Source organism: Rhyacophila brunnea, unplaced genomic scaffold, assembly GCF_057557595.1.
Source record: "Rhyacophila brunnea isolate RB1 unplaced genomic scaffold, BYU_Rbru_1.0 scaffold_17, whole genome shotgun sequence".
Taxonomy (NCBI): domain Eukaryota; kingdom Metazoa; phylum Arthropoda; class Insecta; order Trichoptera; family Rhyacophilidae; genus Rhyacophila; species Rhyacophila brunnea.
Window position 1 is genome coordinate 32710320 of NW_028232827.1, and position 18034 is coordinate 32728353.

The following is an 18034-nucleotide window of genomic DNA, read 5'->3' on the forward strand; positions in this document are numbered from 1 at the left end:
AATAATACATATTATTTACTACGTATTAAAGAATTATTTAAATTTAGAAAAGTGGATATTGACGTATTTTAAACAAAGTTAGCAAAGACGTTTTTCTCGTCCCCTTTATTGAGAATTCTTTGTGACAGTGTTGAATGAGCGAAGGGCAAAGTTACTTTTTTCAAAGAAATGTTTTCTTTTGTCGAATTTATTGCGCGGTTTTAAAGTTAGCCGAATTGTGTCATCTCATTTACTGTGAGTAAATTTCCTTTCAAGTAAGAATTTTTTCGACCTGGTAGGTACCAACTTAAATATTATATTTCCGGACAATTCAACTGATTGTAATGATATTCTCCTTTCAAAGAACCGCATTTGACCGAAAGCCTTATTTTTTTGTTCATAATTGCATCTCACACTCTTTTCTTTTTTAATAAATGAATATTATCTCATAATTCACATTGCTTTAGTATATCATTACAGTTGCATTAAATCTTTTAGATATCACTCTCCGGTTCTTCTTAAAGAGGGGGGAGGAAACATAGTCAGTACCTCTTTTCCTGAAGATAAGGTAATTATTATTATTAATTAACTATGTTTTAAGTCTTTCACTGCTAAACACTAGATCTAATACTTTAACTGCTGATGAGTTAATTACCACATTTAATTATCATGCTAATTGCTAGGCCAGGCGTGTCTTTAGCAGTGACCGTATTGTGGTAATTAACTCATTTAGCGCTGACAACACGGCTGGCGTGTCGGCATTAGATGGCCATTAGATACTATTAGCATGATAAATAAATGTGGTAACTAAATAGTAATTAACTGATCAGCAGTGAATTTAACTCAGAATGGAATGTATGAATTATCAGATAGCCAACATTATAACGCAATTCGATAAGCATCTCATGTAAAAACAACTAGTTAAAATCGTCGTAATTCATTAGGATACCCGTAGCTTGAAAAGCATACTAGATACAAGGTCAAGTCCCGTCCGGTGTCATATTTTTTCTAGTATGTATATGCATGAGATGTTTTCAAATTATGTATTTTCAGAATATTGTATTATTATGATAGGTATTAGCAAAAAAAGTAAAACTGTGAAGTAGTAAAACCACGAAAAGTGACAATGCAGCAAACATTATTATTATATTATACATGTTTTAAACAAAATATTAATAATTAAAACGATTGATTAAAATTATAAAACTTAACACTTTATATTGTCGAAAAATTATGATATTCTTGAATGACAGATGTAATATTTCATGATGATGAATAACTATGGTAACGTATTATTTTAATAATACCTATTATAACACTGATCTATTTTTCTTAAATTATTATATCTTTTTGTACATGCGGATAAGTTTGTAGCTGCATAGTAATAGCGATCAGATATCTATTGTTTAATGTATCAAATTACTCTGCAGTAACATATTCCCAGCGAATCAATTTCCATCAAACAACTCTTAGCTAGATCAGCAAGTTGATTGGCAATATTAGATACGGTATATTATTACACCATAACACAGCACATTTTATCATTACGGTGTATTAGCCGAATAATCATTTTTCATGGTATCATATTTTCTTACGACTGTAATAATAAATAATATTTCATTTCGCTACTCGATTTAAAAAGCTGACTCTATAATTAGTCCAATATGATTATGTACCAGAATTAAATGTCAATGTTTTACTTTTTATTGTATAAATAACGAAGAATAATTTATCTAAATGCCAAGTACCTAGCTCATAACTATCTCAGTAGATTATATGTACTATCATTGTATAATATACTATTGTACCGATACGCTGCTAATAATTCTCACCCTGCTACATCGTAGACTTCATTATCATCATCCTCAACCCACACATCGAACACCACAGTAGTGACCCAACAAGTTTATAATTATTTGAAATAAATAAATTTACCTGCTGCTAAAATATTTAGATCCCCAGTTTTACTCAGGCATTCGTATTTAAATATTTTTTCGTATATTGCATAATAATAATATGTTATACTTAGATAATTAATTATAATGATTGCACACTTTGTTTCCATTGTATACTGTGGCGTATTTGACAAAAATTATCGTTTCGTATTAATAGTGTTTTATGGATAAATAATAAAATAAAATGTATTCAAACACATTTTTTTTATTTTGGATAAAAAATAGCCTGAGTCCGATGCTATTTTTGAACATCGTCTTTTATAGTATCAAATGAAGTAGTGTTATTAACACTGGCGTAATCTAATCAGGGCTGGAATCAGGCCACGCAGATTTGATGACCTACTCGCTGCAGCTATCGTGCCAGTAATCAGCCCCGCTCGGCTTTACGTTCGGATATTTCCGGTCAAAGTTTTATACAAAGCACGCATCGTTGGTAATTATCAGTTTGCACTAATTTTCACTTTAGTACCACTGTATTTAGGGGTATTCCGCAGTTAAAAGACAATAAAAAGAAAATTATTGAGGACATTAGTTGAAAAGTTAGTTATCGCTATTTTTTATTTGCTTTTTTACATTCGCGTAGAATTATTTTCTTTTAGTACTTTTGTATTATGTGTTTTTTATTAACTACCAACACATAAAAACCGGTAAGCCAGTTTTTCAAAATCTATCATATTATCTGTCAGATTATATTCATCGATTATTTAACTTATGCCTTAATTATTTCAAGATGTAAACATTTTTATTTTTTATAAAAATCGATATTCTTTTTAATAAATATAAAAAATTAACTCTTAATTATTAGTAAAAATACTTATCTATACTTATAGAGAAAACTTAATACACTAAATCCATTAGAATTTAAATTCAAATTCCCTCAAGTATCATTGGTCGATAGTATTAATATTATTAATACACTAAATTTTAATAATATACATGCCATACCCATAATATTATGTAATACTAAGATAGAATGCTGTAATGAATAATTCACAGTTTATTACTTTTTTATTTGTACTTTTATCTTTGACTTTAGATAAAAACTATTTTTGTTTTTAATGTTTTTAGATATTTACTTATATAATGTATCAATTAAAATACAAATGTCTTAAATTGCAAGCTTCGTATTTTTCTACCAAGTGTCTTTGGTGGGTGGAATATTCATCAAGCCACGAAATGTAATGACGTTCTCTACTGTATTTATCATTGATCTTTCTTTAGAAGCTTTCTTGTCTTATGTTCAGGAATAGTATACTTTTATTCTCTCATAATTTGACCAAGGTACTGTAGTTTCCTGGTTTTGAATTACTACTACGAATAACTTGCAGGTCCTTTCCTATTCGAATGAGAATGAAGGAAGAAAATATAATATTATGCTTTCTAAAACTTACAATATTTTTTCCAGTAATTCGGTAAATTTTAGTTATATTTACCGGGAAACCAGTTTACCGAAAACCGGTAATACATATTCTAAAATCTAGTCTAAAGTCAAAGTCATTTTACTATTATATTATTTTAGTATAATCTAAGTGAAAACATTATCAAAATATCAAATAGTTTTATAGTCGCATGCCGATAATTCAAACAGTTTATCGGTGGCGGAAACGATGTGTCAAAATTTACACTTCAAACAATATTGCAGAGTTAGTGCATGTTATTTTTGCTGCCCTATTTCCCCGAAAGCTATTGACAAAGAGACTTACTGTCACGCGATCTGACAGTGAAGTCAAAAACAAAACTTATAGCGCGATAAAAATCGATATTTCAATTTATTCTGTGAAAAGAGAAATTATTGTACGATGCTATCTATATTGAATAAGCTAACGCGAGGCAGAATAACTGCTTCTGAAGTTATAATTTCACGTCTGATACTTCTAATGTTTTTTTTGTTAAAGGATAATGAGAAGGTTTTATCTCACTATGGTTTTACTATAAAAGATTAAATTAAAAAACGAATCACGCATATAAAAAATAGATAAAAGAAAACTAGATTTTTTTTTTATTACGACACGAAATTATGAGTTTCCATAATACTCTTAAGTTGTGATTATATTGAGATACATGTCGCGAATAACTGTCACGGTAACAAATTTAGTCTAAGGTTTCATCATTTTGCAGAATATTTTTAACAACACGATCTCTGTAAATTCAACGATGGAGTAACCTAGTGACGAGTCTCTGTAAATTCAATAATATTGTGAAATGAACCCAACCTGTAAACATTCTTATAGAAAATACATAGAACCAACCGCTAAAAACAAAAAACACGTGATTTTGACATTTCGAAAATATGTAGGCATGTAGAAAATGATAAAAAAAAGTTCATTGAGCCATGCAGTTGGCGATGTAGCGTGATACGCATGGGGTGACCTCATTGTTATTCTGGTGATTTCGGCAGATTTTGCTGGGGGGCTTTGGGTAAGAGCATCAGTCTGATAACATTTTAAACACCAAGAAAAGCGACATTACACACTTTTTCTCGTAGAGGCAGCTTACTGTGACGTCATGTTATACTACGCATCGTGTATCTCAATATAATCACAATTTTAGTTCGGTATTGCTTAACTTTGAATGTCATTTAACACGGTAACCTTTTTGGAATAACTGATGAATAAAAATACGCGTGTTCAAACCCCCTGATCCACGGCATCGTATCTATACAAAGACGTCTGCCGCTCTAACCGCTCTAATGTCAACGAAGGTATACTGTTTCAAAAGTGGTAATTAAATCCCTGATAGTTATGTGAGTACAAAGAAATCCAATCCACTAAGCATATTTTTACAACCTGCTCCCTGCATGTCTTCCCCAGGGGACATTTAGCTATCCGCCAGCGTGTATTGAAGCTATACCGGTACCTAGTGAGTGCTTTAGCATGTATTCATGCAATTCATTTATAAGTTTATCATATTATCATACTTTCATTCGGCCTGTTGGTTTGTGATTTTCATTGTAGGCAATAAAAAATATTATACGAAGATTAAGAACCAGCGTTTTTTATAATATTGTTTTTTTCTACAAAAAAAATCCAGAGCTTTATTATGATTAAAGCCTTTTATTAACCCTTCGAACGAATTTCACATTGAAATCATTTATTAATGATAATATTGTACTTTTTATTCGACCTATTAAATTTTTGTGTGCTTTATGTAAGCCTTTGATACAAAATTAACGCATTTATTGTTAAAATTTAAGATTTTTTTTGATAAAAAATAATCTAAATAGTTATTTTAGAATTTTTTTAGCCATATTCAAATTTATTTTTTGAGGAATGTATTTTGTAGCTTAATTTAATAGGTCAGTGGATTTGATCGGTACATTGATGTAATTTGCACATAATATATTTCAAAATTATCGTCATCAATTAATTGTTAATATCACCGGCGATTTTGACGCGATGGATTCATCAAAAGGTTTTAAGGGGGGCCTCGAAACATTTTAAACCAGTTACAAAATTGTTATTAAATTATACAAAAATCCTAATAAAAATGCGTATAAAATGTTTAAAAATATATATTAAAATGCAAGGATTTATTACCATTAAAAGGATTTATATTAAAACAACTCATACTCAAGTACTCAACAGATAAGTACGAGCACATAATAAATAAACTACTAATTATTTATGTATTATCACATTCGATTTCAATAATAATTGAATAAATAGGAGACACATAGTTATTTTGACTAGGTACGTTTTTAGTCGATATTTGTTGTTTTTAATATATTTTTTATCGTGACGGAGCCTGTGGAAATCAGTGCATCGGGCCTCTAAGTCTCCAAACCCGCCATTGGCTAAGGTTACTATTCAAAGTATGTGGATTAAGTACCTACTTTGAATACAATCTAAATTCTATTATAATATTAACACTAATTATTGATTGTTATCTAATGATCTATTATTAGGGTTTTGACTATTGATACGCATATTGATTGTATTATTAATGATAAGTTTTTTACAAACACTTCGACTATTCATAATTTGTTTGTTATTTTTTTTATTGTGATCCTTGACTCAATAGGTAGGTGATAAAGTTTTTACCTAATTTATTGTATTAATATTATATAAGTTAGAATTAACCATATTTGTTGTCGTAGTTACCTTTTGGTGAGTGCGCAAAAAATGACACAAATGGAATAGTACAAAAGTCCGTTCCGTTACTATTTAAATTATTATTATTTTTAATTAATGTATTTTTTCACAAGAAATAATTGTCTTTTGAATCTTTTAATATGATTATATTAAGTATATAATTTAGTAGTTTTAAAAAATATGTAAAGAATACGCAGGCATTCACGCTATACATATTTGTATTCATTAAGTTACTTAGCAAAGTGAAAATAAATCTTTTTAAAAATGTATAATTAAATTTAAAATGAAACTAAGTACCCACAAAAAAAATTAAAAATAAGAAGGAAAAAATGACAATTAACAAAACTACCATTAAATTATAAAACCAGACACCTTTCAAAAAGACAATTCTGTTTTGTTTAAAATTAAATTTACAAAGCAACTAAAATATTATCAGAAAAGCTCTCTAACAAAGGTTTTGGAAAAACGCTTCTTGCATCAATTAAATTCTTGGAAATAAATTTTAATTGCGAAAACAATTATTTTGTATGATATATAATACAAATTCAGAGGGTGGCGGTAGATAAAATGAAACTTCGTTACGACAAAAGGTCTCAAGGGCTCTTGGCATTTTTTTTTCTGGGACACTGAGCATAGATTTCGTACATTGGCGACCATTCTTTAATATCATAATGTTTAGATATTTTTAACAGCAACTGATAAAAATTTATGTAGGTATATTATAAAAAAAAAATTGACATATAAAGTATTAACCTATATTTGTATGTTCCTTATAAAAAATTGGTGTGTGTACTTACGCGCGTTAGATGTTATACTTCTTTGGCGTAACAAAACAAAAACAAAACTTGTGATAAACTAGATTCTTTGACTAGCTCTTAATTATCTTGTTTAATTAGATACTCAAAAAAAGGGACCGCTTATTGGAACGCCGTTAGTTTATTTCTATACACTTTCACTAATATTACTGAATTACATAATGGTTTCTCGTTGTTTTTATTTTTAAAGTACCAACTGTCAATCTGACGTTTAATTGTTTGTTACGTAATAAATTACAAATGGCTGATAATAATTAATTCGCTGCCTAGGCAACGGAACAATTCTTAACTATAATAGTATACTGTATAATCGTCGCGATTGCTATATCATTCTGTGGCGTAAAGGTAGTGCGTTCAGCTAATAACCGTCCAATCGGTAATTCGAATCCAATCGAGTGCATTTTTTTCGTGTGAAAAAATAAATTATATGTTACATGTCACACGCCAAAAATATCCTCTGATCTGATTTCTCAAACGCGTCAAAAGAAGTTTAACTTCAAAAACCATAATGTAAATATTCCTACATAACTACACAAAGCAAACACCATATTTCTTTCCCAAGCTCTCGTGATTGCTCGTATAATTTACAACACGTTTGTTATCAATATCTTTTGCTCAAAAACGTTTGATTAGGTAGGTTTCCTCTAGTAGCAGATTCAGCCGCAGCCAAGCGGTAATCCTTAATTTTGTCTGACACCATCAGCTTATCTAAACCTTAGACATAAATTTCTTAGCATTTTAAAATGAAATACCCAATAGAATCGGTCGCCTTCATTCATACTTTACACAATATTATATCATGTCCAATTAAACCACATAATCAATATATGTCGTGTGGTACTTTCATGGGCGCCACATTCAGAAGCAGGCCCCCGAGATGTTTGGAGGACCCCCAACCTATCGCTAAAGTTAAGGGAAGTGTAATGTTCTACAGTGATATTCCCCAAATGGTACTCGGCGGAACCTCCAGGGTTCCGTGTATTTTTAAATAAATCAAATTAAATTGTCGGCAATCGCAACATATTATGAAGCACTGATTGCAACTCCCGTTTGAAGCACACTAAAATAATTATAAAATAAAATTTTGCTCGTGAAATAGCGCCGAACGAGACTTTTTTACCATTCGAGAAAATGTGTGTTTATCTCACTTAATTGGTTGACCTAGGCCCCTCCCAAGCCCGGGCTCCAGACTAAATCCCTGTCAGCTCCCCCCTCCCATGTGGGGGCCACGGGTGCTTTCATTTTATATAAAATCTATAAAGTTTGTAATTTTACATTTTTTGCAGCAATTTTACATCTAAAATATCAAACATATTGTCTTTGTTTTGTCTATCATTTTGAAATAACAAGATGAATGAGTATTTTATTGACCAATATATTTTAATTATTTCTGGATACAAGATAGGATTTTAACAACGATTTTTTTAGTCTAAAATGACATCATTTTAAAGTCAGCCAAGCTTGACTATTTCTTTAGTGCACTGATTGGGACCACCATTTTGATTATATTTACTAAGAGTTATTAACACGAATAAGATTGACTTTTAACGTTACTAAAATCGTGGAAAAACATGTTTCAAATGTTTTAGTATAAAACTTTTATATAAATCCGTCTTTTTAATTTGGTTAGTACATTTAATATTGATAACGACATAAACCAAAAAATATTTTATAAATATTATATCATTTATTTAATATGATAAATTAAATCTGTCTAGACATATTATTACTCTCAGGTCTAGACTGTTAATAAAAAAATAGTTTCCATTAAGTAAATAAAGGTAAGTTAAATAATTGTTAAAAAATATTTTTTCGCTGAGTATGACAATTAATACCTATTAATTATTATAAACGTATGGTCAGTCTTTTTCACTGAACCGTGAATGAATATTCGCGGCACCTTGCAACAAAACACCACAGTGAGCAAAATGCTTTAATTAAAACGTCCCCCAGCGGCTACTATACAAACAATTATTAAATTACACTTTAATTTTTGACCTGGCAACACTGGCGAATGAAAATCGTTTGTGAATTTAAAATCGTTCCTAAAGAGGTTTGAATTTTATTCGCATTCGTAGCAATGCGAGTGGTTAGGTGAAATATAAAATGTTGTTTGTTTTATTTTAATTTAAAATTATGAGTTGGTACTACACTATAAAACTGGTTCGTTGTGTGAGCGTGTTCGTTTATTGAATGATAAAAAATGGACCATAAGATAATAATAATATTAAAGCATGATAAAATATTATGTATTTTAATATTATAACATTACAAATTTATATTTTTCAATATGTGTTCTAACCCAGAGCCTAATAGGTTGAGTAAATGGCTAACATCTATTTCTCATAAAAAATAAATATTACTGAGACTCTCCGTGAGACAGCCAAAATCTGTACCGAATTATATAGCCAATGAAAATATCATAATAAACACCTGTACATCGAAAATATTTATTTAATTCAATTGTAAACTACAAATTAAAGTTTTACATATTGTCACTGTTCTGGCAGAAGACACTTATTCGAAAAAATGACATATTGAGTTAGTTATACCAAAATGTTCCTTATTTCAAACTTTACTGTCTGGAAACATTATTAATAAATAAACAGTCTTTATTTCAAAGTCATCCTTTTTACGATTACTTAATAAACTCACATGATAGACCATTTCAAACATTTTAACAACTTCAAAGTCAAATTACTCAACACTAGTATTCTCGAGTTAGTGTGTTCTGCCAGAACAGAGACGAATATAGGTAATATATTATTAATTTATGTATTGCGGGCATAACAACAGAACAGAATTCGTTCAAAACATGAGATTTAAATTGAACAAAAAACTGGTTATATTCAAAACAAGAAGTTATATACTTGTCTAATATAATATAGCAAATATTACTCCCCTCACAAGAGAGAATAAAAAATAGAATAAAAATTCAAAAACAAAATAAACTGAAAATGAATGTCTTTGGGGAGCGCATTGACTAGTCTCGCAGCCCTTGTTAATGGTTCTTAAATATTAAATTAATTTTAGAAAAGATCTATAAATATGGATATCATAATATAATATTATACATACCTACATAGTATATAAATAGATAATTATATTATCATTTAAGAATGAAGACGTGTATTTACTTTATATTTTTGTATATATTTATTTGTATATTTTGCTTTGTTTTCAAAAAGGCATATTGGGAACGTCTTAAATTTAAATTTGTAAAGTTCACTATATTATGTAAATACATACATTTAAAATTTGAATTAAAATAAAATTAATACTATTTTATGGTAGTATATGAATAGTAAATTTTAATTCGCAATTATTCGCGAGAAAAGATCATCATAATGACATAAATAGATGCAATATAAAGTCAACGATTTTTCAGGCATATATCCTAAACGTATTATCTTGAATTCATCTTATTCGACTTATATATGAGTGGTTGGTTCACAAGCATAGTGAATCAATTCCATTCTGGTTATTTTTGAGTAAGCTAGGTTCAAACATAATAAATTTGAGTATTTCTAATTATTTAAGGGTATAATTGAAATTCTAAAGTGTTATTTTGAAAACATTTAAGTTATTATAAAGGAAATCATACCCTTACAGAATAAGAAATACTCAAATATTATGTTTGAACCTAGCATACTCAAAAATGACACTATACTTGTGAACCACTCATATGGCCAATACTGCTTCTTAATGAACACACATTTTTTTCCGACCATGTCCGATCCTAATAGGATCATATGGGTCTCCACAGAGTAGGGTTTTGTATTAACAGATTTTGTTTTTTACGAGAAATGGATGTCAGCCACTTGCTCAACCTATTAGGTCCATACCCTGACTCACACACAAATTGAAAAACAATATGTGTGCTTGCCAGATCCAGGATTCGAACCTGAGACCCACGGCGTGATAGTCCAACGCTTAAGCCGCGCGGCCACTGTGGGTGTTTGTACATACATTTACAGGTATTATATAATATTTATGGATACTTCATAGAAAATGGGGCTGCTTAGAGAATAAAATATTTGAACGATGGGTTGGATAACTTAGTTGAACAGGATTGCATTGTTAAATTATTTAAGTCAAAAACACTATGATGGACGTAGGTAGTATATCAAAAGAATGTCAAATGACACTAAAGATCCTGACCCCAGCAAAAACTACTAGAGGCAAACAGTGAAAGAGATGAATAATTGACTGTCTGGAGGAAGACAAAAACAGGATGGAAAGGTAAGAAAACTGGATAAGTTTGACAAAAGCCAAGAACCAGTGGAGAATAATTTGGAGAAGAATTAATATCAGTTATTTAACTATCGATAATTGAGTTATTTCTTATAATTTTGCTTAAAACCAAATTCCGCATATTCGATGCTACTAATAAATAATAAATACCATTCGATATACCAAGATAGCATGTGGCAAATATATTGTGTATTAACGAAAGGAAAATATATATGAATGTTTGATTAATACTTTGGACGCGGAAGACGCACACGGTGCGTAATGACCAGGGGGCCAATCGATGTAATTAACGTGCATTTTAAAGGGGGCAATTAAAATCTCATTATCTATTCAGCAGCGAAAGCGTTAAAAGAACTCAATAATTTATTATTACAGGCTGTGAAATAATTTCACAGAAACAAGAAGTCTACAAAAAAACAAAAAGGTATTATATTACTATTGTAATCATACCGCAAATCAAATTCAAACCTAACCTAAGGCAACGTAACCTAATCTAACCGATATTTTTTCATGTCTGGATTTTAATTATTGAGATTTTGATTATTAATTTTGATAGAGTTTCTGAATATTTATTCAGTATGTATCGAATTATATCGCACTCAAATGACACAATCATATTACGTAATTAATACTGTCACTTACAAAAATATGTAAAAGCTTTCAAGTATAAAATATTTAATCAGTCATGAAAGTTATAATTTTATTCAATACTATAGAGCAATGAATGGTATAATTAATAAAGCTCAGGTGGTTATAAAAAATTCGCCTTTGTTGCTACTTATTTGAGAAAGCATTTAAAAATCAATTGGATTACATGCAATATAATATTATAAGAATGTGTAAAAAGGAGCCAAATAACAAATCATTCATTATTCATGTATTAGTAGAAATAATTTGATTGAATACAATAGAGCAGGGATCGAAAACGTGGTGTTCGTGGACGCCAGTGCGCTCCCGGAAGATATTTTATGCGCTTTTATGAATTTTGCCAAATTCTACTGACATGATAAATGAGGTGATAAAAATAACCATTTTAGTATTTTTAAAATGCCAGATTTAATTTAAACTATTTCCCATGGTCGAATAATAATGTGTCGGCCTGATTTCGTGGATTTAGCAAATTCATATGTTATATTTTAATGTCTGCTTGGACCCAGAGTATGAACCTAATAGGTGAGCAATTGGGTATTAACCATTTCTCGAATAAACTAAAATCTGTACAATATCCACTGTGTGGATAAAATATTATTTCGATCTATTTTAATGTAAATCTTGTAAATTTCGACCATATTTTCTTATTACTACTTGTAGATACAAAATTATTGAAGTCTCACCATCGGCTCAATTTTGTTTAATAAAAGTATATTGACATCATATTATACGAATTTGGACTTCTTCACACTGCACAGTTCTTAAACTTTTAAGTTTTAACCGGTTAAAATTATATAATATATCTATGTGCCATTATAGTAGAACAACTTAACCTTGAAATTGCGCAGATTTTACGCAGATACTCTTAGATGCAGCATTTTACATTATTTTCTTTCACTCGGCGTCGCTCTAACTACGTCATATTTTTTATCAAAACTTCATGACGCTGTGATTACTATGTTTATGGTAATTTTCAAATTTTCTATTGTGCTCAGCATGGGAAACGGGTTGCCGATACCTGCAATAGGGCAATAAATATGGTAAACTATTGGTCAGTTCAGTATGACGCAAAATCATAGTACATATTATTATACTTATATAATATGTACCTGCCTAGGTATTTCAACATTAATTGGACTGTACGCAATATATTAAAATAACGTATGAACCAAAACCGTTTTTCGCGTGTTGAAGGGAATTAAAAACATTATGACGAACAGGTTTGCTTTTTATCTTCCATTTCAATCTAATAAAGTTAGTAATAATATACATTACTAATCATATCAAAATACACGCATTTTGTATAAAAATGTTAATTAATCGATTCAAAGAAATTTAAAAGAATTATGAAATACATGCAAACTGAAATCGGCGTAGCACCGGAAGAGAAAGAAACGGATACTATGTAACATAAAAAAGTCGAAGGAAATAGTAAAAACTATTAGATATTATTTGAGAAATTGCCCTTCCGGTAAAGCAACGATTAAATAAATTGACACTTAATGTCAGGCCGTGGAATCGCAACAGTGAATTAATGTTTACCGATTTATATATAAATGGATATCAGTAGAAATATAAATGCTATTATACATAAATGTATTCTTAGTAAGTAAATTAACAATATGGGCACCGAGTCATATCAGCTAAATGTGTACACAATTAAATAATGCTGATGTCAAAGAAAACATTGTAATTTAAGTAGGTTAACAATTAGTTATTACAAGATAAAATATTATTTAAAAACAATGAAAAAAGAAAAAAAAACAAGATATTTTTAACAATTGAGACTTGTGATCTTTGGATCCCAGATACAGTACATTTATAGACACATTATGTATATATATAGATACTTATCTGAATGCCTATATTAAAAATTTGTGAAGAAGCTAAATTTCAACTGTATTTAAAAGGATGCCATCCGAAGGCAACCGCCAAGGTAAATTGTTTCAGAAAAGCGATCTGTTCATAATATGTGAAGTTAAGTTTAAAGTGATCGAATCAAAGGAATCGAATGCCCTTCTCTTTTGCTGCATGCGTTGCATATTTATGTGAAAGAGAAAATCAATTTTGTTTTTTTCTATACTCAGTTTTGATTTAGGTAAATTTACAGAAGTTACTTAACAACCTACCTATACCATTCGCCACTATCGTTTAGTATTACTTACCGACATCATTAAAATATACACACACATATTATATGTATATGTAATCGTGAGAGTAGGAATCAGACTTACTATTTTTTTTATAAATTCAGAAGTATTCAGTATGCTCCGTGGAATTTGGACCCAAAGTGATCCACAATATGAAAGCTTTTAGTAGCTAATTAAAAAAAATACCACAGTCTAAATAGTTTTTTGTGGAAATCTACAAAGCCACCTTCCCAAAACCGAATCGCGTAGTTTCTCTATTACGGGTCAAAGATGCAAATCTCTCCCGGCTAATATATTGCGAAGCTTTCGTTTTCTAATCTAGATGCCGAATAACTTTACGGTGTAGCCTTTAAAAGGTTATATCGTGAGCTTTCACGAAATGTTTTATATCGAGTAGTATTATAATAGTCGAGTTTTTACTCTACGGTGACGCACGAATTCTTTTAAGAGAGCTTTAATTTATAGTATTAATATAATGCTCACCATCAATTATGTAGCTTTTGTGAAAATATTATCATCATCATCAGTTCAGATTATTCAAATTATTGTAATATTCATAATCGCCAGTTATTCCTCTGAAAGAAATTGAAAATGTACGACTAATAAGAAACAAACATTTTAATCTTCTTCTAATGTATTATCAAAATTTTATTTTGTACAACATAAAATTACCATTATACTAAAGTCCACATAATTCGTTTATTATATTCGATATATTTAGAGAATTGTAACACTTAATTAAATTAACATGTATTCTGGTTACAATATGATGTATGTAGGTCAGAGTCGTAAATTTTTGTTGACAAAAATATGTCACACTCGATAATAAAAAAACGTGAATGCAGAAAATATGCTAATCAAACGAAAATAATATCCCAAAACTTGCATTAAAAAAAGTCGTAATTGCGAATATTAGTTTTACGAGAAGAAAGATTGAGGAAGAATTTGTTGTTTCAAAACCAAAATATTACTTTTTTTTGCGTGTTACATGTTATTAGATATTAGATTTTTAAACTAGCCTTGTGTAGTATCAAATAATGCTTAACACTAAAGTTTAACACTATACACAAGATGCGTATTTTGCATTCCATAAAACCTTTATCTGACAGGAAAACTCTAAGTTGGTAACACTGAATGAGATGTTCGAATCTCGGTGGATATGAATATTGTACTAATAGTTATATTAATTTCTAAGGTGTTCAAAATTATATTTATTTAAGAAAACAATACATCGTGGGCATAAAAATTAAAATTTAGGACGTTTACAATATGAGATTTATATTATAATAGATAACCCTCACAAGAGAGAAGAAGAAAAATAAAAAACATAAACGATTTTAAACAGTAAAAAAAATCAAAAATTAAATACAAAGCACATCACTGAAAATGTCAATGTCTTTGAGGAGCGCATTGACTAATCTTGCACCCTTCGCTAATGGTGCATGATAGGCTTGACACGAGGAAACTGTTCCAATCCAGAATAGGTCATGGCTGCGACCACGTAGGTAATTGACAGGCACATATTATAATAATGTTAATTATTTAGGACGCCAGGATTGGTAACCATCCCTCGTGATAGCAGGCAAAAATGTTTTCCAGAGCAGAACATAAATATGTAAATATTATTAATACTTTACTGCTACTCAATGGAAGTTTACAAATTTACTATACAGTATTAAATTAATTACTTATATATTATTACATTCATAGAATATTGTATTTTCAATAAATCGCGTAGTATACCGTAATTATTGTTACGCCAAAGTTTAAGCGGTGAAATGTCATAAATACTAAATAACGCCCCTTGGGAGTTCATTATGCATCTAACAATTTAATATTTCACTAATAACAACGTGTAGAATGGAACTGCCAGTGTGTAAACTGTAAGGGCAGGGCGTAAAACACTGAGAGTGCCAAATACTTAGTGTGTTTGGAAACACGCCATTTATCACAGAGAGCTTTCAAAGCGGCACATATATATATATTGTCCTCCGACAAAGATACGCTTGCTTAATTGAACTTGGATTATAACGTGTTTGTTTTTGGAAAGTGATTAATTTGTTAGATTAAAGAGGAAATTACGGCATTGTGTATTTTATATTACTACAAAATGCATAACATAAAATTGTCAGCACGATAAATTTTTTTAGAATCATTTAGGTAAAATGTGAAAAACTGTAGTTTTAAATTAATATTATTGTACAAACACTATTAAAAAAAATATATTGCTCTCGAATATACACTGGCGATTTTATACCTGAGGATCTGAATTACTTTAATGCCCCTTTGTAAAAATCTCATATATACGATAAACTACCATTTTCTATTTGTGCTTTTATTTATTTAATTATTTTCCGAATTTTTATATTATCTTGTACGATGCATGTGTGCCTTTAAATCCAATCGGTCCAACTATGCATTATTCTTAGTCTTTTAAGTTAATAATCGTGTATATATCCTCTAACAATCGCCTTTCCCCTTAATTAAGTATAACAAATAAATCTGAAATGTAACCTGCTTGTAATTAATATATGTTATGTGACTTAAAAACTTCAGTTATCCTTGACATATAATCAATGAAATAATTAGAATTCAGAATATGTCGTGACGTAACATTACAGATGACTACTAAATATTTGTGGCGCTCATCATCCCCTGGCCTTGTCAGCAGGATTGTAACAACGCGATAATCAGCGAGTTACACAAGTATCGCACATTACCTCATCTATGGTCAGCACATTCTGAAAGTGTGATATACTGCAAAACGCTGCGAAGTTGCAGTCATGCGACGGTCAGCATATTACCCAATTTATTGAATTTTCATTTCAATAAATAAAAACGAAGGACGATTGATGGAATGACACACTCTATCATTACTTCCCAAACAGAGCACTAATCGTAGTAGTACACTCTTTCACTATGCCTCGGAATGAGCAGATCTCAGCATTATAGTGCTTTTTTCAGTCGAGTTTCGGACCGCTTACATCTCTCCTGCGTTATTTATTCTTGTACCACTTGTATACAATTTACGCAAATTGAATTCTTGCTCCTTCATTCACTCGAGCAACCTCCAACCGGTCTTCCATCCCCAAATGTTGATTGGTATATTATTTATATTCTTTCTCTATTCTTGTTATAATAATCACAAATACTCATATCCATAAAGGATGTTTTGCTTTTATAAATATCTACTGATTAAACAAACAATAATTTAAAAATAAAATGTTGACCTATTTAATAAATATATAAAATGTAAGTATTCGTTTAATTAACCTTAATTAAAAAGTATATGTCTCTTTATCTATGCTGATAAACTGGCATTATATTATTGGGTGAAGGATTTTTATAAATTAGTTCCAAAAGAATGGAGTAAGCTTCTAAAAATAGTTTGGAAGTAAGAAATATCACCTCAACATTTCATTTAAAAATAATTGGAACACGTGAATTCATTATATTAAAAATATTTGGAAAACTATGTAATGGGTGCTGTTTACAAAATGTGAGCGATGACCTTCATAGATTTGTTATTTTGTAAACACAAGCAATATTTCTACTACCCGTATAGAAGATAACGCGTTAGAATAGGAGCGCGACGTTTTAAAAATAAAATACAATGTCTCTAATTTATAGCAAAAGTAATATATGGTGTTTTTTTAGAGGTTTATTTTTCGAATTGGCAACATTTTTTCCACCGATAGCTAATTTGAGAACTGACAGTTGATTTGTGCTCAGTTTGGTTTTTTATTTCACCATGAATTGACTTACGCCAGAACAACGTTTATAAATTGTGCAAATTTATTTCGAAAATCACGGTTCAGTTCAGTTAATTTTCACCACAAAATTTTTGCGAGGCTCATTTTTTGTTAAATGGTTACGTCAATAAGCAAAATTGCCGCATTTGGAGTGAAAAAAATTTACAAGCCATTATTGAGACGTCGGTACATTCACAAAAAGTCACTGTTTGGTGTACTTTATGGGCTGGTGGAATCATTGGTCCATATTTATTAAAAAACGATGCCGGCCAGAACGTTACAGTCAATGGAGACCGCTATAGATACATGCGTACTGACTTATTCGTTCCCCAATTAAATGGCATTAATTTGTAAAAGCTGTGGTTTCAACAAGATGGCGCAATATTC